General features: G+C 39.7%; 1 pseudogene; it reads right to left on the bottom strand.

Moving 5' to 3' along the window:
• Positions 1-24,594, bottom strand: part of LOC120246636 — a 187,398-nt pseudogene that overhangs the window by 20,265 nt on the left and 142,539 nt on the right.

Genomic DNA, 24,594 nt, shown 5'->3' with positions numbered 1-24,594 from the left:
AATGAATGAACAAATGAGTGAATAGATTGTGTGAAGTTGAAAATGCACTGGAAAATGAGGATAGTGACTACATCTCAGGATGATTATAAGGAGATAATGAGATTATTTACATTGAGAGATTTATAAACAATGAAGCTCTACACACACACACACACACACACACACACACACACACACAATCCAAAAACCAAAAACCAGTTGTTGTTAACTGTCCATGGGTTAGGAACCAAGAAACTTTCCTGAATACCAAAATTAAGACCCCCTCTTGTCTATGTTTTATAGTGAATGAAGGAGCCTGTCTAGGACCAATTATTGCCTTTTGGAAGGAACCTATGCTTCACTAAAGTCTGTGTGACCTAAAGGATGAAGACAATTCAGAAACTCTAATCTCACAGTGTTGAGCTGTTGGTGACATCTGTCTAGATCTCTATGTCAGATATACTAGGTAAATCTTAAATCAAAATCCAGGCAGGTTTTCTGGGCTAAAATTCAAAAGGTTTTTGTCAAGTCCAAGGTTTTCATTCTTGAACACAAAACATTTTCTTAATAACATCATCATCTGTGAAGAAGCAATCTTCTTTTTTCTGAGAAAATCTTTCTTTTTTGGAGAAATCTTCTGTTTCTTGTTAAAGGCCCAAGCCCACTAAATGATCTGAATGATTATCTGCTGAGATTTTTCTAAACAGTTTTCCCTTAAATGTGCTTTCATGATGATAGGGCCCATAGACTTACAGTTAGTTTGCCCAGAACAATTTTACAGTGAAGTAGAACCCTATAATAAAGAAATTGTTAGCTTTGTCATTGCCAACACACCATAGAAAGTCTAGGCTTTTATGAAATGAAACTTTTATGAAGTTTAGTGAAATTAAACTTCATTTCATCTTAAGGTCCATGAATGTGAAATCTCACGCACATGTTATATATTGAGACTGTGGCCTACTGACTTCATTAGTAGGAGGAACAAACAACGTGGTTCAAGTTTCCTGCAGCATACAGATGTGAAAACCTAGTTATTTTGCTAGTCCACAGAAAATCATAAGCAGTTAACCAAAACCTTAAAATGTTTAAATGCATATTTATACTCCCCAAAAAGGACTTTCTTAATTTCCAAGACACCCTATGGTCCTGGGTCTTATACCTCTCCCGGCCTTAGTTGGTTCAAGTCGATCTGTAAGAACCAGAATGCTTCACAGACACTACCGAGAGAAAGGACACCCCTCATTGGATTCTTCGGCTGATTTTATTCTATCACCCCCTCTATTTTCACCTGATCTTTTTCCACCGGAAGGCAGGTCAGAACTCTGCATCTGTGGCTACTGGACCCCCTTCCTTTGACCTTGCTGGTCTTTGAAGCAAGTTCCTTTCACCTTAAAGATTCTGAAAAAGAGTGTCCCTCACTGCCTTCCATTTAAAGAGCTCTAACATTCCGCACGGCCCGGTTCCTGCCCCACCGTTCTGGTTCCACATAGCATTTCACAGGACAAAAGGCCCTAAGAGATCACTTGTTAACTCCCTTTTCACTGAAGAGGAAGGTTAAGGCCCAAGCGAGAGAGGCTGTTTCTCCCACCGGCCATCGAAGTGAGTGATGAGCTCCTGGGCGTCCCCAAGCCCACCTGCACCCCGCCTACACTCAGGTGCTTGGTAATATGGCTTTTTGTCCCTTCCTCATTTCTGCTGCCCTCCATGCATGGAGCTGTCCCGGCTCCGTCCCGATTCTTCTCCTCCTTGCTGTGTGCTCCCTCCCTGCAGTCTTCCTCTGTGTGCCCCTTTCCCCAACCTGGGCACCTCTCTCAGCTCCTAAGGATGGATCCACAAACCCCACCCGGGGCTTTGATTAGTCTCTTTGCAGTTTCAGATCCCAGTACCTCTGACTCGTTCTTTTCTTCTTCCCAAAGCCTCTCTCCAGAAATATGGTCTATTTCTGGTGCAGTAACCACATCACCGCAGTCGCTTCCATGGGGGCCCTTGGCTTCTCCACAGCCTGTCACCCAGACCTCTCAACCTGTCCTTTATTGCGTGACTCCAGTCCCCTCTTCTTTTCAAACCCTGTAGTTCGAATTCGCATTTCCGGGTTGCCCCGGAAATTTTAGGTCCGCCCCGCCCCTCCCCCATTATCCATTGTCCCCACCCTCCAAGCTCCGCAGCCCTGGCCTGGCTAATGTTTTGCACCAGCTCCTGGTAACAATTACAGCTAACCCTGTGGAACGTTTTCTAACTCTCTTGAGTGGCTCTTCCTTGTGAAATACGCATCTCTTACTTCAGTTAATCCTAACCAAAACCCTACGGGGTAGCACTGTGATTCTGAGTCTCATCTTACAGGCAGAAAATTAGGCTCATAGAGGTTTAGTAACTTGGCCAAAGTCACGCTAGCATAGCGGCGAAGCTGGGATTCAGAGCAGGTCACCTGCCTTTGGAGCAGGGGCTTGTCTTCCACCCAAGGGGGATCTGGGGACTGGGGTCCTGGTGTAGATTCCTAGGGGTGTACCTGCAAGATTTTGGTTTCCCTCCTTGGCCTCCCTGTGCCTTTCCATTTGGTAGGAGGGCCCCCCTGACTTGACATCTCATATTTGCTCTAGCTCCTGGTGACTATGGAAGCCACTGAGGTCTGAACACTGCTCCCTTGTTTGGGACCCTGTTGAGCTGCTTAATTCCTCTTACTTCCATCCTCTCTCCATGGGACACAGCTAAGAATTGCCCTTGTATGGCCCAGCTGCTGTGGGACCTCAACACTGCCACCTGCCTGGGGTGCCTGCCTGCCCACCTCCCAGCGTCCTGGATACAAACACAGATAGAACTGTGGCATAAGGTAATTTGTACTTGGCAATAACTCTTCTAAGCTAAGGACCTTGTCATTCTCCAGCTCTGCTTGACCCATACTGATATTACCCTGACCAGCAGTTAAGATTAGTGAAATTGGACATTATCTTCCTCTCTATTCTCATCCTAGTTAAAATCCTCACCACCTAAACGAGACTTCCTCAGTAGCCAGATCTGGTCCAGCCTTTGGGAATTCTTTGATTTCCCCTCTCCCTTCCATTTTCCAGCTCTTCTCAGGGGTGGGAGGTGTCTTCCCACATCCCCTCAACCTTCCACTCTCTTGCACACAATTAGAGCAATGTATTGTTTTCACCCATTGAATGTGAACCTGCCAGGGTAAAGGATGTGGGTTGGACCTGTGATTTTCAAGCTTGGATGTGCATCACACTCACCTGAGAAATTGGAAACTATAGAGGACAAGCCTATGCTGAAGTCCTACATCTCGGTAGGACCACCAAGCAACGTCTTTGAATCCTGCAGGCTTGTGCGTAATGAATGATCATTATTCATGACTGTCCTAGTTTCCTTTTTTAAGTCTTCAATGAACTCAAATTACTAGGCTATGTAAGCCACCTGGCCCAATGCCTGACACATAATAGGTATTCAGTGAATGCTAATTACTTTCCCTCTTCTTTATTCTAGTCATTACATGCTTTATAGCCTTCATTTGTTTAAATAAACATTTTAAACAGATTTATATTTCCTGTATTTGTTCCTGTTCTGTAGATTTATGGCTTCTTCAGCCAAAGGTTCTCTGGCTTACTCTTGACCTTCAATTATTCCTTACAGACTCTTTCTTTGACATTTTAATATTAAACTCATTTTCCAGCCTTTATATTTCTCAGACGTCTATACAATTATATATCCTGCCACCTACTCTTTATCTATTTTTAACCATAATCCTTGCTTCTTTATTTTTTGCTCTAATTTTCTTCCAGTAAGTAGTGAACTAGACCTTGAAATCTCAGCACCATTGGTTTGCTGTGCTTTTACAATATTTTGATGTCTTTAAATTACCTGTGTTGAACATTATTGGAAGACTTAGAACTTCAGATTTAAGTTTTCTGTCTGGAACAGTCTGTAGAGGGAGAAAAAGTAGATGAGAATTTCAAAGCTACAAGAGATCTTGGCGTTTTTCAGTTTACTTGCTTCATTTTACACAGAAAGCAACAGAGATCCATAGTTAAAGTGAGCTACAAAAGGTTACATTGGTACCTGGTAACAGACTTGATTTTTGTGGGGTTTGGTAGAGGCAAGACAGCTCAAGTTTAACTATGGCATTTTATTTTTTAAGTTTATTTTTAAAGTGTATTTTTAAAAATATAGTTTATTGTCATGTTGGTTTCTATATAACACCCAGTGCTCATCCAGCAAGTGCCCTTCTCTATGCCCATCACCCCCTTCCCCACCTTCCCACTGCCTTCCACCTTCACTTTGTTCTCTGAATTTAAAATCTCTTATGGTTTGCCTCCCTTTTTGTTTGTAACTATATATTTTTTTCTTTCCATCCCTCCATGATCTTCTGTTAAGTTTCTCAACTTCCACATAAGAGTGAGAACATATGATATCTGTCTTTCTCTGACTGACTTATTTTGCTTAGCATAATACCCTCTAATTCCATCCACGTTGTTGCAAATGGCAAGATTTAATTCTTCACTGCTGAGTAGCATTCCATTGTGCGTGTGTGTGTGTGTGTGTGTGTGTGTGTGTATACATACACAATGGAATGTGTATGTATACATTATATATATGTATATACCACATCTTCTTGATCCATTCATCAGCGGATGGACATTTGAGTATTTTAAAGCATGAGTGAGAAAAGCCGTTTCTCCTTCCAGGAGAAGGAAGAGAATCACTCCTCAAAATCTAACAGATCGCTCTGTGTGGAGATTTTTCTTCCAATTCCATCTCCTCGGGCTGCTCCCCACCTCTGCCCCAGTGGAGCAAGAGAGCCCACAAGCTAAGCTGAGTTACAGGTGTCTAACAACAACTGAGATTTTCCGTCACTCCCCACATCCAGTGTATGGGCTCACAGTGTCAGAGGAGAAGAATTTCTTCTGCTTTTTAAGGTCCTTCTAGCTGAGCTAAGAATCAGATTGACAGGAGACAGATTAACAGGAGAAGATCAAATTTAGTTTCATATGAACTGAGAATCCACACAGACATGAAATTCCAAAGACAGGCAAAATGAAGTATATATGTCATTCTGAACTGAAGAGAAGGGGGCAGGGATCTGGAGCTTGGAAGGAAAGGAATACACTTCACAGGAAGGTGGAAGAGAGTAAATGTTTGGTAAACAAATGTTGGCTGGACCAGTTCACGACAAGAGCACACAGAGGACTTTGATCAAACGGGCCTTGCTGGGTTCCTCCAGTCTACCTACCTCTTTTGTATCATAAAGCAGTTACTATGGTGATAGAGTTGTGGGATTGCCGAGTGCAACGCTAAGAAAGAGTTCTTGACATGTTTACAGTGCAACTTAGTAAGTTTATCTGAGTAGGATGGGGACAGGGCCTGTGGGCAGAAAGCTGCAATTTTGCCATGTGAGGTTGACAGTTACGTGCCCAGTGCTCAAGGGGCGTGGGGGTCGGGTGAATGTACATCGAGTGTTAGATCATAAATGTCTTCTTCAAATTTCTACTTGTAAAACTACTTTTGCAAGATTTCTCATTCAGTTGGTTATTAACTATCAGTGAGACATACAGGGCAGTCTGAGACCCTTTAAGAATGTAGTGACCAGCACGTATTATATTTGATCCTTATGGAAGCTACTCAGGCTATAGGTGAGCCTTCTGGGCTAAGGGTGAACATTTGTCTGCTTGTATCCTTCGCTCTCTTCCTGGAGCAAACCCTCTGTCTAAATTCTTTTTAGGCAGGTGAGGAGGAAGTAAAAAGCTGTTCATAGCTGCTGCCCTTTGATTGCTTTTTAACTCAAAATCATCTTCATCCTGAAGTGGCCTATCTTGGGGCAGTCTGCCTTTAGCCCTTATAACAGAAAACCAACAGAAATAAATGTATAAAATGGAGTGGCTTGAATTACAAAGTCCATTCATCCAAGGACAATGGGGGGTAGGGTGGGGAGGTGATACGATAAAGGGCACAGGGAGAAAAACAAGGATTCACATCAGTCTAGACACAGAGGCCGGCAAGTGTTAGAAAAGCATGGGGAAAACCCTGGGGCTCTTTCAGGTTTAGGGTGGTGTTAAAAATCCACAAATGGGTGTCAGGAAGATTGTGCCTTACAGTCACCAAAGACAAAAATCCCAGTTCTTCCAGGAGAAGGGAATATACAGAGGGCCCTGGGCAGAGTGGGGCAAGGTGATCAGGGAGACCCAGGAACAGGGAGCTGCTGTAGGGTCGTTCTAGTCCCCCCCACCCTCTGGATGCAGGTGGCTCCAGGGCCGACACACACCCACTCAATGAAGGGAACCCCTCTGAGGAGGATCCGGGTTCAGGGCAGACTGCAGGTAGAAGGTCTTGTGGAAGAGTCTGTTGCTTAAGAAGACCACCAGGAAGAGGTGCGGCGGGCTCTTTGCTATGCTATTAAGTTGATATGAGTAAAGGAAGGAGGAGAGAGAGGTAATATACAGGGACTGCGTTCCTATGAGAAAAGTCAAGGGCAAACCACATCGAAGCTAGTAAGGCCAGTGACTTTCAGACCGATAGCCACTGGTGGGTTTTGATTCCTTTATTGAACTAGGATGTTCAAAGCAGTTTAGGAGTAGAGAGGGACATATGCAGAATAATCAGGGGACCAGAAAGATGGGTGGGAAAGAGACTCACAACATCCCCTTCATGAAGAGAGTCCATAGCAAACTGCTGAAGAACACGTGAGCAATTGTTTTGCTGAGACTAGGGAATGGGGGAAGGATTTCTCCCTGATACCTCAAAAGCCAGATCAACTCTATCTGGAAACCAAATGGCACTGGCTGCTCTGCTAAGCACAGAGGGGGAGAACCCAAAGCACACTGGAAATTGATGTGAGAATGAGTTCCAACCAAGAGCAAACATCTCCAAGTGGCTCTGGATCACCAGAAATGTGTGCTGTTACTGACTGAAGCTCAGGGATACACACCTGATGAAACAAGTGAGAACACACTAGAAGACTCTGCCTTCCAAACGCAGCACTGGAAAATTCCAGGAACAATACATGGCTCCATCTCCTGCTTGTGCACTATGCCTGTTCCCTCTATGGTGACAAGATACTATTTGCCTTTCTTCAATTCTGCTGCTCTCTTTTGTCCTGGATTTGAGCATCTAGCTTCAAGATGGCACAAATAGCCCAGACAGAGACTTTGATTCCCTTGGCAAGGCCCTGGAGAAAGGTTTTGATGCTATCTCTTCACACCAACAGTATCAACTACACAGAAAAGAGACAAGGGTCCCCCAACATCTTATCATGAAGGACATTGGAGCCCTGGTGGCAGGGCCCCAGCCTGGACCCTCACCCACTGCAGACTGCTCAGTTTCTCTGCACTCGGTTGCTTCTCATGACAGTGTGTTCCCAGGGTCACACTCCCATATAATGATGAGTGCCCTGGGTTTGGTCATTGGACTTCCTCCCTCTTCTATGTATGCTTGTTCTTCTAGTGATCTCACCAAGTACTGTAGAGTACATTAGCATCATACACACTGATAATACCCAATGATATCCTCAACCACACTTCTCTCCTAAGAGAATACACAGGTAACTGCCTACTCAAAATCTCCATTTGGCTATTTAATAGATACCTGATAGGACATCTGTGTGACTCAATCAGTTGAACTCCCGACTCTTGATCTTGGTTCAGGTCATGATCTCACAGTTCATGAGTTCAAGCCCCATGTCAGGCTCTGTGCTAGCAGTATGGAGTCTGCTTGAGATTCTCTCTCTCTCTCTCTCTCTCTCCCTCCCTTGCTCTCTCTTTCTCTCTCTAAATAAATAAATAAACTTAAAAATAAATAAAAGCAAGAGACCTGAATGGCCACTGTCAGAGCAGACACACACAATATTTATAACTCTACTATAAATATACTATATCTTTTTGTTATTCTTAAGTATAATTAGACAATCCAAAGCTTTTCATTTCTTGGATATAAATGCAAAATATATGTCTTGCTTTTCTCATTAGTTACTAATTAACTCAACAAATAAAAAAAGTCTGTGACTTCACTAACTTCCATTCTAGTGAAGGAAATAGTGAACACAAAAACAAATACATAATAGCAGAGAGGGTCAAGGGCTATAGCACAAAAGCAAGCCATGTGAAGGAGAAATATGGATAAGGGTGCTTTCTAGAAGAACATGAAGAGGACTTCAGTGATGAGGTGAGATTTTAACAGAGATATGAAGGAATAGAGGGCACATCCATATGGATACCTGGAGAAAATGTTCTAAGAAGAGGAACAGCAAGTTCAAAGGTCCTGAGGTGCAAACCCAAGTACAGCAGATGCTTTGTATAAGAATTCTAATAGTTTTATATTTTCCTCCCGCAAACTAAGGTTTTAGGGGTACTTTTCTAATAAAAAGATTAATAACAAACATCATGGTGATAAACTCAATATTATCTATGTTAAGTTACCTAAAGGACACAATATAAATTCTTGTGAAATCTTACTCAAAAACAGAAAAATCTCTCTCCAGAAGATTGTGTTAAATGCAACCAAAAAATTGAATAAAAGTTCATCAATACTTATTTGTGATAAATCTGTGCTTTTCCTTAAGAATCTAACCAAATAAAGAGATAAATAAAAGAGATTCAAGGGAGATATTTCAAAATCTAGAGGTTATTGGTTGTGGGTTGAATATGGATTGGGTCAATTTCAATTTCCTAATTGAAATTAATCTTGTAAGTTTCTGCCTCTTGAGCTTCATATGATTTGTGTGGCCCTCAAAGTTGCTCTCAGACCATGCAGTCTTTGGCATAATGCCCAAAGACAGAAGGAGGACTAGGACTCATCCAGTGAGGAGTGAGCAGAGTTACAAAGCGCCTTGCCCTCAAAGCCAAAATTTAAGCCTGGATCACCTGCTTCCAGATCCAATGCTTTTCCCTTTTTATTTTCAAGGTCTTTAAAAAAATTCTAGATTTTTGCAATTATTTAGACATCTTTTCATGGGAGAACATACTTGCATTAACTTGAAATAATTTGGAGAAAGGTATATGTTATATTGGATTTATGCTTTATTAAAATTTGCCTGGGTCAAACCACAAATGTTACAAAATAATATTTATATATTATGATAATATACATGATTGCCATAAAGTCTGTAATCCTACATAAGTATACAAAACTTGGAAATATCTCTACTGAAGTAAACAGATTCTTTAAAGCACGTTGAGATGGCTATTCAAGGTGAAAGTTTATAATTAAATTAGGTAGCTATTTGCATCAATTATTTTAATATCTTCTCTTTACTAAGTCATAATTAATGAATGCAGACATTCTAGTAGGTTAATAATAGCATTTCCAAAATCACTGGATAAACAAAGGAAAGAGCTCTTTATTAGTTTACTTTTGTATTAATGTAAGATGGGAAAATATATATGCCTTCAAAAATTATGTCACTGGTTTTCAGCGGGGTGGATGTCCTTTCAAATCATTTTGAGTATGAAAATTTCTTTTTCAGGAAGGGAAAACTCAATTTTCAGATATGAATATTTAGTTATAAACCTCCTGAAGCTCTTGCTTACAAATCTTCTAATGGTATCATTTCTGAACAGATCACTTATTCCCCATAGTTACAATGGATGTAGGATTGCTCTTAACGTCTATCTGTCTCTTTGCTGCGGCTGCTGATTACCATGGGAAGTGTTCCAACAGCACTTCAACTCATAGTTGTGAAAACTTCATTGATGCCAATAAGCCTTTAAATAATGTAAAGATGAACATCCTTGCTGATTCATGTTGATTTTCTAGTTGTGCTCACGGCAACTTTTTCTTGCTCTAACCAATGTTGGAGACTAAAAAAAGAGTGTCATATCTTTGGAGGTACTTTCTAAATAGAGCGGTACTGACTTGCTGCTGCCAGGTCCTGCGGCCAGGATTTTGCAAGCGTTACTTGCCATAGCATCGGACACACATGCACATTCAGTTTAATCATGGGGTAGAGTCAGGAAGCTCCCCATTGGGAAATACCTCACTCACTGCATTATAATACACGGAAACCAATGTCACACTGGATCAAAGAGCTGGCCCTGGACCATGGAGCTCCAAGACTGTGGCTCTCCAGACCCTCAATTCAGAAAGACCCCTCCAGGCCCTGCATGAAGTAGGTTTCTGAAGCTGTAGGCATTTGCTTAAAACATTAACAAATAGACCTTCCATCTCAGTTGATCGAGCCATTTCAGAAAATCTCTTTCTGGAATTCCAATTTCAATATTAGTCCAATCAAGTAAAAATTCTACTTCTTTTCTTAAAAATCCATTTGAATAAAGAACCCATTACTTACTTTAGATGTGAAAAAAGGGAACGGCCAAGATACTGAACAGTCATAAATTAATCTGTTAGCATCAAATATACTCTCAAGCAAGCAAAAATGTCTGACGATTCTAGATTACTGATAGTTTGGCTTTATTTAGGCTCTTGGTCAATAGCCCTTTCATAATTTCATTCAGATCAAAAGTAAACAAGATGATATTCTTTTTATAATGTTGCCTCTGGAGAAATAACATTGCCTGGGAATAGCAAGTAAAAGAAAAAACAGAAAGTGATAAAGAGGAATCAAAGCTTTAGAAATTCAACTCGAAAATTTTGGAGCTTCAAAAATCATTCAGCTTTAGAATCAACTTCATTTCTACTTAACTTATTCGCCTATTCATAAATGACATTATGATAAGCTTACGATTATTTTAAAGAATTCCCTACTATAGTCATTGGAGTAGACATTACTGTCAAATCTGATGGCAATGTTCAAAGAAAGACTGAAGGCATTTTTCTTTGCTAACAAACTGTCACGTTGCAGGAGACTAATGCTCAAGGCATTCTTACCATTTTTCTAGCTGGAAAAATAAATTAATCTTGGATACTTGAAAATAAATGTTTTAAGACAACCAGAAGGACAGAGTCTACATATTTTCTTCCTTTCTTTCTTTTTTTTTTTTTACCCATTTTCAAGTATTTAATAAAAACTCCTAAATTTGTAAGCAGATGTTAGAAAGTCCTATCTAGGTGAAACAGGTCAATTAAAACCTGCTCTAAATTGGTCACAGGGTAGTACTGGAATGTGAGATGAAACCAAAAGACTTTAAAGTTGTGTACAAGAGGTATTTAATACCCTCTACTTTCTAGGGAAACCACTTTAGGAACCAACTATTTCCAAGTAACCTCATGATATGTAGAAAGACCAAAAAGCAAAAAGCTTTTATATTAACCATAAAGCCTACAGATTTTCAATCGAATTTTAGCCAAGGCACTCTCTGTTAATTAAATGGATGGAAAGAACATAATTTTCAACAAGTATTTTTAAACAAAAGGTGCTGAAAACCCAGATGTATGTATAGAAAAAAAAAAGAGCCTCCATAATTGACGTATATAAAACACCCAAACACAGCAGAATACAAATTATTTTCAAGTGTAAGTGGAATATTTACTAAGACAACCTTTATTCTGGGCACTTAATCAACTCTTAATAAACTTAAAAGGACTAAAAGCACATAAAATACATTTCTGACCACAGTAGGATTTAACTAGATAGAAATGAATAACCAAACATTTGGAAATTAAGAAACAGTTAATAATCTTTAGGGCAAAAAAGAAATCACAAGGAAAATTGGAAAATCTTTTATTCAAATGAAGAGGACAAAACATTGTAACAGAGTTGTGGGATCCTGCTGAATAAAGGGAAATTTGTAGTTTTAAATGCTGATATTTAAAAAGACTCAAATAAATAAAGCCAGGAATTGGTAAACTTTGAAAATTAACGACCAAATAGTAAACATTTTGGGCTTTGTGACTCATAGATGATCTCTATTGACTGTTTTTTTTTTCACTGCCCTTTAAAATGTAAAAAAAAAAAAAAAACGGTTTTAGTTCAGAGGCCATGCATAAATGGGCCATGGGCTGTAATTTGCCAACCTCTGATTTAAGCTATTGCCTTAAGAAACCAGAGAAAATAGGGATGCCTGGGTGGCTCATTCGGTTAAGTGTCTGACTTTGTCTCAGGTCATGAGCCCATGGTTTGTGAGTTTGAGCCCCGCATTGGACTCTGTGCTGACAGCTTGGAGCCTGGAGCCTGCTTCAGATTCTGTGTCTCCTTCCCTCTCTCTGCCCTTCCCCCACTCACACTCTGTTTCTCTCCATCTCTCAAAGATAAATAAGTGTTAAAAACCTGTTTAAAAAAAAAAAAGAAACCAGAAAAAATAAATGAGCAAGGTAAACTTAAGATAAGCAGGAAAATGGGGAAAATGAATAATCAATGACATGTAAAAGTGAAAATAAAAAAAAGAAAATCAATAAAATAAAAAACTAGTTCTCTGGAATGACCAATAAAATTGTACACCTCTAGCCAATAAGAAACAGAGAAGACTCAACATATTCTATAGCTTAGATGAAAAGTATTCACTTTTTGAGAGGTGTTAGGTAGTAAAGCTTATTCACTTGTGAAAAAATAATAACCTGAATAGCCCTTATTATTAAAGAAATTCAATTCATAATTATAAATATTTGCATGCACACACACACACACACGCACACATGCACTCACACACACACACAATACCCCTGCACCAATGGTTTTGTTGATGAATTTTACAAAACATTCGAGGAGGTAGTAATACCAATCCTGTTCAAACTTCCATAAAATAAAACAGAATTGAATACTTCCTAAATTATTTTATGAAGGTAGCATTATACTGATACCCAAATCAGAAAAAGATATTATAAGAAAACTGCAGACCAGTCACCTCCATGGTTACTGGACGTGGACACATAAATCTTTAACAAAATTCTGTCAAATTGAATCCAGCAATAAACAAAGGCAGTATATTATCAAGAGAGGTTTATTTCAAGAATACAAAATTTGTTTAATATTCAAATATCAAACAAGATGAACTATCATTTCAGTAGGCTCAAAAAGGAAAAGCATTGAATTACTTCAATAAATGCATAAAAAGCATTTGACAAATTTCAACACCTTTTCATAATCACACACACACACACACACACACACACACACACACACACACACTGGTTGAAACTAATGCAAACCCAAAGCTGCTAAAAGACATATGGTTAGCCTATATAAAGAAGTCTTATAACTCAATAATAGGAAAACAATTCAATTAAATTTAAAAATAATGTTGCAGTGAGATTTTCCTAAAGGAGATGTATAAATAAACCCATGGAAAAAAATACTGTCAGCACTCATCATGAAAATGCAAATTACAACCACAATATCACTGCACTCTCACTACAATGGCCCAAATTAAAAGGACAAAAATATCAAATACTGGGAATAATGTAAGCAGCTGAAACTCTCACACGGTGCTGGTGGAAAGGGAAAATTACTTTTGGAGAACAGTTTTACAGTTTTGTATTACTTTAAACATAGACTTTCCATATGATCCAGTAATTCTACATCTAGAGAACTAGAAGCATATATCTACACAAAGATCCATACACAAATGTTCATAAATGCTTTATTCATCATGGCCCCAAATTGGAAACAACCCAATGTCCATCAACTGGTGAATGAATAAATGGATGGTGGTAAATCCATAAATTTAAATTCTACCCAACAATAAAAAGAATGAACTATGCATACATGCAACAATATGGATACATGTCAAAGGTATTGTGTTGTGTAAACGAATCCAGACACAAAAGGCTTTGGACTGCATGATCCCATTTTTTAAATTTATTTTTTTATGTTTATTTATTTTTGAGAGAGAGAGCACAAGCAGGGGAGGGGCAGAGAGATGAAGACAGAGAATCCCAAGCAGGCTCCACGTTGTCAACACAGAGCCCAATGCAGAGCTTGAACTCACAAACCGTGAGATCATAACCTGAGCCTAAGTCAGATACTTAACTGACTCAGCCATCCAGGCACGCTTTCATGATCCCATTTATAGGACATTCTAGAAAGAGGAAAACTACAAGGAGAGAAATATATCAGCAGCTTCCAGGAGGTAAGGGTACAAGAAAGAAAAAGAGTTGATTGAAAATGTATCTAGAAACCTGAATTGATAAATATGTTCTATACCTCAATTGTCGTGTAGGTTAGATGTATACATTTATCAAAACTCATCAAACACACCTGAAAAAGGTGAATTTCATTGCATATAAATTACATGTCAATAAACCTGACTTAAATGCACACACACACAAACACGTACATACAGTTTGAGCCTTGCCTTATTCCATTCTTAAATCTTGAGAGGTATTATAGGTGTAATGATAAAAGGTCAAATCCTATAGCTTCTAGAAGAAAGCATAGAGAACATTCTAGACTCAGAGTAGACGAATATTACTTACACTCAATCAAAACGCACTAATATTAAAATAAATAATAAGTTGGATTTCATAAAAATTTTAAAATTGTGGTTATTAAAATATGCCACCAAGATAATAAATACATAAGCCACTGACTGTGAAAATATATTCAGAATACTTATATCTGATAAAGAATTCATGTACCATCTATAAATTAACAATAAGAAGATAATAACCCAACAAAATAATGGACAAAAGTCATGAGAAGATGCCTCACCAAAGAATAATGTTCAATATAAGCTAATAAACAATCAAAAGGAATAGACTGCAGATTCTATAAATGACATGAATTAGTTTAGAAAATATTCAGTGGATGGGGTGCCAGGGTGGCTCAGTCAGTTAAGTGGCCAACTGTGGCTCAGGTCATGATCTCACAGTTTGTGAGATCGTTGGGCTCAGTGCTGACAGCTCAGAGCCGGCAGCCTGATTGGGATTCTGTGTCTCCCTCTCTTTGTCCCTCCCTGCTCAAACACTCTGTTTCTCTCTCTCATTCTCTCTCTCTCTCAAAAATAAATAAACATTAAAAAAATAAAAATAAAAAATATTCTGTGGAGTGAAAAAACTCACACAAGCTCCAAACAAAGAAAATATACTGGATTATTCTATATAACAAAATCCAAACACAGGAAATACTAGTCTACGGGGATAGAAGTTAGAAAGGGTTTGGGCGGGCGTGGGATTGAAGGGATTCGCTGTCAAGAGGGGCACAAGGGAGCTCTCCATGGTGCAGGAAATATGCTCTATCAAGGTGTGTGTGCGTGTGTGCACGCACCTGTACGACTGTCAAAACCATGAAACTGAATGCTTCAATCTATGCATTTTACTGACTGCAAGTTATACCTTAATCTTTTTTTCAATGTTTATTTGTGAGAGAGTGTGTGCGAACAAGGGAGAAGCAGAGAGAGAGAGATGGGAACAGAGGGTGTGGAGCAGGCTCTGCTGACAGCAGTGAGCCAGATGCTTGAACTCATGAGCCGTGAGAGCATGACCTGAGCTGACGTCTGACCCTCAACTGACTGAGCCACCCAGACACCCAAAATTATACCTTAATCTTTTTTAAGAGAGAGAGCAGGAGAGGGGCAGAGAGAGAGAGAAGGAGAGAGAGGATCCCGAGTAGGCTGTGCACTGTTAGGGCAAAGCCCGATGTGGGACTCCATCTCATACACCCCAAGATCATGACCTGAGTTGAAATCAAGAGTCAAATGCTTAACCGACTAAACCACTCTGGTGCTCTAATTATACCCTAATCTTGAAACAAGTTCTGCATGGATACACACATATGCCTGCCTTGGAAAAAGGGAGGCAGAATTGGGTGTGCATGGTTTTCTGAAAGTTGTCCCTTCAACAAGCCTGAGTGCAGTACCTTCCTTGAGAAGGAATCGGTAGGCAATTTAATTTATTAGCATACCTGATAAAGAAATTTTTACTAGTGGAGAAAAATATTAATGGTAGGGCTAATAGGAAATATGTTCTCATGACACATTTTTAGTTACATTTATTGTATATTGATGGAGAAAACTCATTACAATTTGGGAGAAACTCTTGATAAGGGTTTCTGTCTAAATTATATGATCAATAAAGAGAGAATTAGGAGAAGCAATTAAATGTATCTGTTCTAAGACTCTCTACAAACTCTTTACAATAAAAAAAAAAAAAAACCTGTTTTCAGATTCTCTGCAAACCTTACCATTTTTAAGTGAGGTTAAATTTTCCTGGAGCTGAAAGTATGAAACAAGACAATCATCTGTTCCAGATTGTTCATAATTTCTGACAGTAAGAACAAAATGTTTATCTTGCCTGGGGTGAACACCAGGAATGCTTTTTGAATAACAAACATCAAAAAAGGCTTTTTTTTCTAAAGAAAGCCTTACAAAGTTGTGATGTTGAAAGATCCCTTTGGCTTTATGATTATACAAACTATGAATTAAACAACTTTGTTGGACACCAAAAGTATATCTACACTTGTCTTCACATTTCTATAGTTGACCTGGCCTGGTATATATAGATTTATGATTATATATATTTCATTCATTCATTCATTTTAGAGAGAGAGAATCCCAAGCAAGCTCCCACGACCCTGGGACCATGACCTGAGCTGAAATCAAGAGTTAGATGCTCAACTGACTGAGGGACCCAGGGACCCCCAGATATTATTATTATTTATTTGCTTATTTTAAGGGGCTGGATGTTTTGCTAAGCATTTTAATGGGGCACCTCATATACATTTCATAGCAAATTAATGGTGATCCATATTATTATTCGTATTTTACAAGTAAGGAAAATAAAACTCAAAGATTCTAAGGAATCAAGGCCATCTAGCTAAATCATGGAGTCAAGACTTGATTCCAAAGCTATCTTCTTGCTATATCTGCATCTGTACCCTTATGTTCTGTTTTCTCTTTGGTTATGATAGACAGGTGATATTTCAAGTCCAGCCTACTCAGTGTGTTAGCCCCTCCAATTTCCATTCTTCCTTTCACATATCCCCATTTTATTAAACCATTCATAGCAGGTCCATATACAACATATTTTTATTCTTCTACCAAGTATGGAATCAATGGAGACAACGGAAGCAAAATTTTTATCGCCATTACTGAAAATCCATTGTTTGAGCTTTAAATTGTTGCCCCAAGCTCTTTCTAGCGCTCTGCTACCACTTCAGTTTAGACATTTGGGAAGCCTTCACAAAAGTTCAGGCCTAGAGCAGAAACATTCACCAGGATGCTTCCTCATCCTGGTCTGTCACAGAAAAGAAGAAGGCAAGAGAGAGAGTTTTCCCGTGCTCTCAGACTTTTCATAGATCCTCTCCATCAACTTGGGAAACAGGACCAGTGTATTTCATCCATGGATTAGTCAACCCACTCCTCCACTGTGAAGAGTGAAGAGTAAGTTGTAGGGCAAGAGGCCAAATACGTTACTCTGGTGGAGGCCCCTCTACATGGAAATGTGAAATGAGGTGAGGGCGTTCTCTTTACCCCTACCACCAACAGAGTACACTCTAGTATTTCCCATTAGAATGTTTCTAATGCATGCTTGTATCCCCTGGGCCTTAGAGAAGCTAACCCATTTCTCTGCTTCCCTTTAAACAATATGTTTTAGTTTGTCTGAGCTGCTTAAACAAAATACTATAGACTGAGTGGAATAGAAATTTACTCCTCAAAGTCTGAATGTCCAAGATCAATGTGCCAGCAGATTTGATGCCTAATGAGGACAAGACTCCTGGTTCACAAATGGCAGGAGGGATGAGCTAAGGGTCTCTCTGGGGTCTCTTTTACAGGCATTAATCCCACTCATGGGGGCACCGCTCTCATGACCTAATCACCTCCCAAATGCCCCACCTCCTAATACCATTGTCTTTGGGTAGGATATTGACAATATAGATTTTGAAGGGACACAAACATTCAGACCATAGCATTATATTCCTTGAAAAAGTTGGAAAGTTCTCCTTGGAAGCATTATTGATATTTCCATTCCTTAACACTCTCCAGTCAAGGGTTTTCTCCCACTCTTCCACGAAACTGCTCTCATCAAGATCATTAACTTTTGTTCAAACAACTCCAACATCAATCCTTTGTCAGCTTACTCAATCACCCAGTAGCAGGTGACTGCTGCCTCCTCCTTCAGATTTTCTTCACTACCTTTTCCAAGTTGCCTTCCTCTGTCTGTGTCTCTTTTTCTTTCTTGCTTTTTTCTCCTACCCATGAATCTTTCTGTCTCATCTTTAATTACCTAAATGGGCCACAAATGCTACTCCATCATGGCCCTTATATAGTTCCTGTTTCACAGAGGGCAAGGACCTTTGGCTCAAAACTTGGTGCCAAACTCAAATTCTTCCACATCCAATTGTTTCAGATGTAGCCCAAATAAGTGTATTTTTATCCATTTAGAGCCTGCTCACTTTGCAAACTCTTCAAAATGGTACCCAAGATCTGTTAGCCATACATAAATGCACTCCAAGGCTATAAAAGACCCCTAGCCTCTGCTGCCCCTCTGAGCTCTCTGAAAGAGACTCCCCACCTTGCTTCAGAGGAGCGTTGCCCATATACATAGGACCCCTGACCCTGGGGAGCTCTCTTGGTCTCTCCCCTTCTGGCTGGGGACCTGACACTATGTTCTAGAAGGTCTCCTCCTGGGAGAGACTTCCTTCTCATGCAATCTTGCCCAAACACCTCTAATAAACCTTCTGTGTGTGTTAAGTGCTTTTTGTGGGCTTGTCATTTACTTTACAGGCTTTGAAATTCCCTTGAACCCCTGCTACCTCCTTTTTTCCTAGCTCTTCCTCTTCTGCTCATGATGGAGTGCCCCAGGCTCTGTTCTCCAAAACTCCTCCCTAGCTTTACTATTTCCTTAGGTAGTTTTATTTAGAGCCAAAGATTTAAATATCACCTCTTTGCTGATCATCTTCAAATTCGTATCTTAAGCACTCATTTCTCATAGGTCCCAGACAACTGCTTCCTCTACAGTGCCATGCTAGTATCTCACAGACATTGCTAATGAAACGACCTTGTCCAAATGAACTCTTGATTCCTCTCTCTCTCTCCCCTACCAATCTGCCCTTCCTCATCTCATTTAATGGCATTATCATCTCACTGCTCATGTGAGGAAGAAATGACTCTCACTGATTCCATCTTTCCTATACTCCCCCAACTAGACTGAATTTATCAACCAGTCCTGTGTCTAAACTATATATATCCCACATTGACCACTGTTAGCTCTGCTTGCTCACTTCCCTGCTAGCCCAACTCTATGTTCTCTCCTACCTTTACTGCTGATTCTCCCTAATTTATTCCCCACCAACATTTATCTTTTCACTGCAGTGATCATTTTAAAGAGTTAAATAGGTCACAGCAATCCTGTAATTAAAATGCCTCCATGATTTTCTTTTATCCATGGGCCAAGATCCACATCTTCGCCATGACCTGCTCCATCTTACTAGCCACTCACACCTTACTTTTTACCACTGTCTCCTGAATTTATAACTCTTTTACCAGACTTTTCTTTCTGTTCCTGGAAAGCAGTGGGCTTGTTCCTACTTCACAGCCTTTCTCCTTCTGATCTCCTTACCTAGAATACTCTTTGCCCAGATATTCATGTGTCTATATCTTTTTCACCTTTTACACTTGAATGTCACTTTTCAGAGACATTTCTAAAACACCCAACCATTGTTCTCTTTACCTATTGTCTTACTTCTGTCTCTTTGTAGCAATTACTAGCTCTGAGTTTGCTTTATGTATTTGTCTAGTTGTTCTTTTTCTGTCTGCCTCTGCCTCAGTGTGAGCCCTGTGAAAGGTGGACCCTGCCTATCCATGATGTCCCCATGTTCTCAGAGGAAGTCAGAAAATGTTGGCTGAAGGAATAATTGACTTTGAAGCCCACACTCCTACCAATCACACCAAGTTGATTTCTTTAGATAGATCCTTGTGTTCATTTCCTAGAGCTGCTATTATAAACGAGCACAAACTGTGAAGCTTAAAACAAGAGGAATTGATTGCCTCATGGTTGGAGGTTAGAAGTCTGAAATCAAGGTGACAGCAGGGCCATGATTCCTCTACAGCCTGTAGAAGAAGACTCTCTGCTTGCCTCTTCCAGCTGTTGGTACCCCAGATGGGCCCTGGCTCGTGCCAACACAGTTCTGATCTTGACATGGTTCTCCCTGTGTCTTCACATTGTCCCCACTCTGCGTTTGTCTCTGTGTCCAAATTCCCCCTTCTTGTAAGGACAGTAGTCACAGTGTACTAGGGCCCACCCAAATGACCTCATTTTAACTCAGCTACCTATGTAAAGATCCTGTTTCCAAATCAGGTCACATTCTGAGGCACTGGGGATTCAGACTTCAACTTGTCTTTCTGAGGGTAACAGTTCAACCCATGAGAATCCAACAGCAGCTGTCATGTCTGAATTCCTGTTGGACACACAGAGAATGTTCACTTTCTCAACTGCTTCCTGGTAGCAGGCATTTGGAAAGTCAAGCGCAAATAAAAATGAGACTCCAGAACCACCACGGAGTGCGTAACAAACCAGTTCCTTTGCTCCCCTTTTGTTCCTTTGTTCTCTAGTCAGATTTCTGAAACTCCATGCAAAAGCCTGAAATGTTTTGTAAATAATACATTCTGCTTCTTTAATTAAGTTTCATCCCAATGAGAAGATTATCTGTAACTCAAAATTGTTTATCCATTTCCAGTGCTTAGCAATGGCTCTTAAAGACCATCCATCAGACATTTATGACCAGGAACCATCTGATTTTTAATTACATGGTAATTGCTATTGTATAAGCTTTAAGATGCTCTGTAACTTGGAAATCTTATTTTAAATAATAAAAAAAGGAACACTGCCTATGTTTCTTTTTCTAAATTCAAGTCAGGAAGTTGGAAAAACAGTCAAACAAAACCTCTTAGTTTTTGTGCTCATAGTCAGTTTCATTTTTGAAACTCTTTTCGTCCTGGTAGATGTTCTACTATAATGATTTCAGAAGACATTTTACAGTCAAGACAATTCTAAGTCTGGAGGGATGGATTCAGAAGGCATTAAATCCATTTTTCTGTCTTTGGACAGAGTCACTCTGGTTGAGACCTATGACCGTGACTTTCAATTTTTAAGGTGAAATGCAAAATCAAATTGTGTGGGTCATGAACACAGCCTGATTCAAGAGCTTTGGTCTTCCCATGTTGATAACAACACTACTCTAGACCTGACTCTGTGGCTGTGACACTATCTGGCTTGAAATAATAAAGATTTTGGCTATGGTGTTTGAAACTACTCTTCTTAGAAGAAGCATCCTTATGCCACTTCCTTCCAATAGATCACCTCTGATTCTTAAGTAGGGAAAGCAAACAATGAAAATGATTTCAGAAATATCTTACTTATTTTGTGTGTGCAAGTTGTCTTTTGACATGGAGTGCCTTTACATAACACGTGGCATCTTACAAATCATTTTGATCTACATTATCTCTTTTGGTCCTTAGTCACCTCCCTGTGACGTTGGGAGAACTTGACCATGTCCATTTTTCAAGGGAGGGTACTGTGGCTCAGAAAAAACAAGTATAGTTTTGACAAGAATCAGAGTTAAACTAAATTCCTGGAGTTGTTCTGCTATAATCTGATTCAAGCTGACTCCAATAAAATTCAGTTTTGTTGTCTGTAAAATGAGGAGGTGTACTCAACATGCAAGGAGGCTGAGATGAACGAGATGTATCCCCAGGATGGAAACATTACTGACTATCGAATAGGTACTTAACAAATATTTGTTGGAAACACGAATGGATTAATGGAAAGATAAAGATTAAGTCCTTGGCCCAGTGCCTGGCACAGAGTAGCTCGGTATATATTAGCTCTTAATATTTAAGGACAAATGATGAACTAGTTATAAACAGATGATGGAGGTGTTCTTTCTTTCCAATGGGGCTTAAAGATTTTCTTGGAAGATAAAAAATTGCATTTCATTTGGTAAGCACCATGGCTTCATTAAATTGACTGCTGCGTATTTAAATCATTTTGGCATCTTTCCCATCAAGGAAGGGTATGCAAATCCTTTGGTCATTTCTTACTTAGTGGATGCATCCCATAGGCCAGGCTCCTTGCCAGAAAGTGGCGAGACAGGAACTACACTCCTCATGGCAATTAGATAGGCTTTGATTACTAAACAAGATTCCCAGGGCTCAAATCAGCTAAGTTTATTGTAGAAAGAGGATCCAACATGGCAACAGCATTAAAGTGTAGCTACGTATCACAGCCAGAATCTGCCTTGTAGCAAGGAGTTTGGAGAGCAAGGAGGGGTGAGTGTACAGGGGCTCCTGGTGGCTCAGTCGGTTAAGCACCCAACTTCGGCTCAGGTCATGATCTCATGGTTTGTGAGTTCGAGCCCTGAGTCAGGGTCTGTGCTGACAGCTCAGAGCCTGGAGACTGCATTGGATTCTGTGTCTCCCTCTCTCTCTCTCTGCCCCTCCTCCCACTCTCAAAAGTAAATAAACATTTTTTTAAAAAGAGGGATGAATGCCAATTCACCAATTGCCCTCTCTACAGGGTGATACCAACACATGCTTTTTCTCTCTCATTCAGGACCACTGGTTGTACACAGAGCACCTCAGACCAGGGGTCCAAAGATGGAGTGTCATCAGGGCTCTTTACCACCTGTTGGGGATGTAGGCATGTTCTTACTATACAACCAACTCCAGGGGTGGAACCTTCTGGAATGTCACTGTGACTCAGTTTTTAATCAATAAACAGTGCTAACAATCAAGTACACGCCACCTGAAACTTTCCTCAGACTTCTGGACACAGCAACATTATTAACTGGTAGATGTCAGTCTTTGACCAGGGATCAGTGTAATAAAGACGAAATTCTTACCTCAGCAAAACACATCAGGCCATGCTCAGGGCTATGTGAATGAACCCTCCTGCACAGCTCAAGTCTCTGACCTGTGTTCAAGGCATTCTTATGACAAAACAATCAGTATCACTGCTTGTCATTGTTAGCCTTGCAATAGTGTATAATCAGATAAATAATCGAAACGCGCAGGTTCCAAACATTTAAAATAAGCATTGAGGGGCTGGTATGGCTTTAAACGGCCACATCATCCCATGATAGCAGCACAGACTTTTCCTCACATTTTTGCACTCACTTTACAATTATTTTCCATAGTTTTCTGGGCTTGATGGCATACATCTGTGGAGTGATTTAAGAACTATAGTGAATTTATCATAATCAAGTCTAAATTTTCAGGACAGTTCCTCTCCAGCAGGCTAACACCCTCAGGGGACTGGGATTGACTGGCCAGCACATTTAACTGTCAACATTAGAACTGTCGCAAATTTTATCAGCTTCTACAATATTACTTTTACCTATGACTCATCGAAGTGCCTCATGAAGCACTCGGAATACATGGTCATAACATTAATAAGACTGCACTAGAGTATAATTATTTCATTGGTCTCAATAGAACCTACCTTTTTCCACACACCAGATGTGATTTCTCAGAGGACAGCACGTCTGTTGTTGGAGCATTCCAACTTTCATGAAGATACAGCCAAATTCCTTTCCTGATATCAACAGATAGTAGTTCTCAGTCAGAAGCATCTTAACGCAGGACATAAGAAAACGTTCTATATTCACAGGAAAACGTTCTTGTCTTGTTTAAAATGTGTTCAATACCCTTGAGTCGCACCGTAGAGAAAGAATGGTTAACACCCAGGCTGTAGCGCTAAAGCCTTTAGGAAGAGCCTCAATATGGGGCTTTCTAAAGTGATGATGTCTTTAAATTTTTTAGGTCTTTTTTTTTTTTTTTTGAAAAAGAGAGAGAGAGAGAGAGACAGCGCGAGCAGTGGGGGGTGGGGGGTCAGAGAGAGAGGGAGATACAGAATCCGAAGACAGGTTCCATGCTCTGAACCGTCAGTACAGAGCGCGACGCAAGGCTTGAACCCATGAACCGGGAGATAATAACCTGAGCTGAAGTAGGACGCTTAACGACGGAGCTCCCCCAGGCATCCTGATGATGTCTGTAGACCAGGTGGTTCATACGGCTCTTTTTAGGTGTAAATGTCCAATCTTTTAAATATTCTATTGTGTCTCCCTTCTATTAAAGAGAGGTTGTGTCACCCAAGAATACAATATCATTAACTCAAGCATTTGATTTAATTGAGGGTTCTTTTAGTCATTATAATAACTTAATTAAATGAATCAGTCAGTCACACTTTAATTAGTCAGCCTCATTCAGTTATCATGACAACTCAAACAATGAGAAAGAAACAAAATAATTGGAATGTGTCTATTTTTGTTGGCTAACTTTACTGGACAGGAACAATAACATAAATAGGCATTCATTGTGATGGCTGAAAAAAACCCGAAATTTACTTTAGAATAGACGGAGTCTAGATGGGACCGCTTGGCAAACAGGAGCCAAGCAAACTCAGTATGGTTTATAATGTCTCTCTCATTAGATTTGATATCTACAAATCTTCAGAAACTATGTGTTACTTGCTTTGATATTCCTGTAGAATCCAGAGAAAGGTTTGTCTATGGATACTGAAAAAATTTTTTTGTCTAGTTGAAAAAATATAAAACACAAACATTAAGGGAAGCAAAGCATTTTGAATTACAATTGTCTGCTCGGCAACACAAAGTATCTAGATCCCATTTTTATTTTCCTCACTTTGAGAGCCGAGAAGGTGTATGTTGAGAGGTTCTGACTGATGTTTCCATTATGTTTACATCTGATAGCACAGTTTCCTGTCCTGAAAAGGAAAGTATACAGAAATTGTTGTCCAATATGTACCAGGCCATGTGATAGAAATTTTCATAGGTATTATCTT

Source organism: Hyaena hyaena, unplaced genomic scaffold (genome assembly GCF_003009895.1).
Source record: "Hyaena hyaena isolate Hyena2069 unplaced genomic scaffold, ASM300989v1 scaffold_475, whole genome shotgun sequence".
NCBI classification, from domain to species: Eukaryota; Metazoa; Chordata; class Mammalia; order Carnivora; family Hyaenidae; genus Hyaena; species Hyaena hyaena.
Note: the sequence above shows the minus strand (reverse complement) of the source record. Positions and strands in the feature narration are given on the sequence as shown.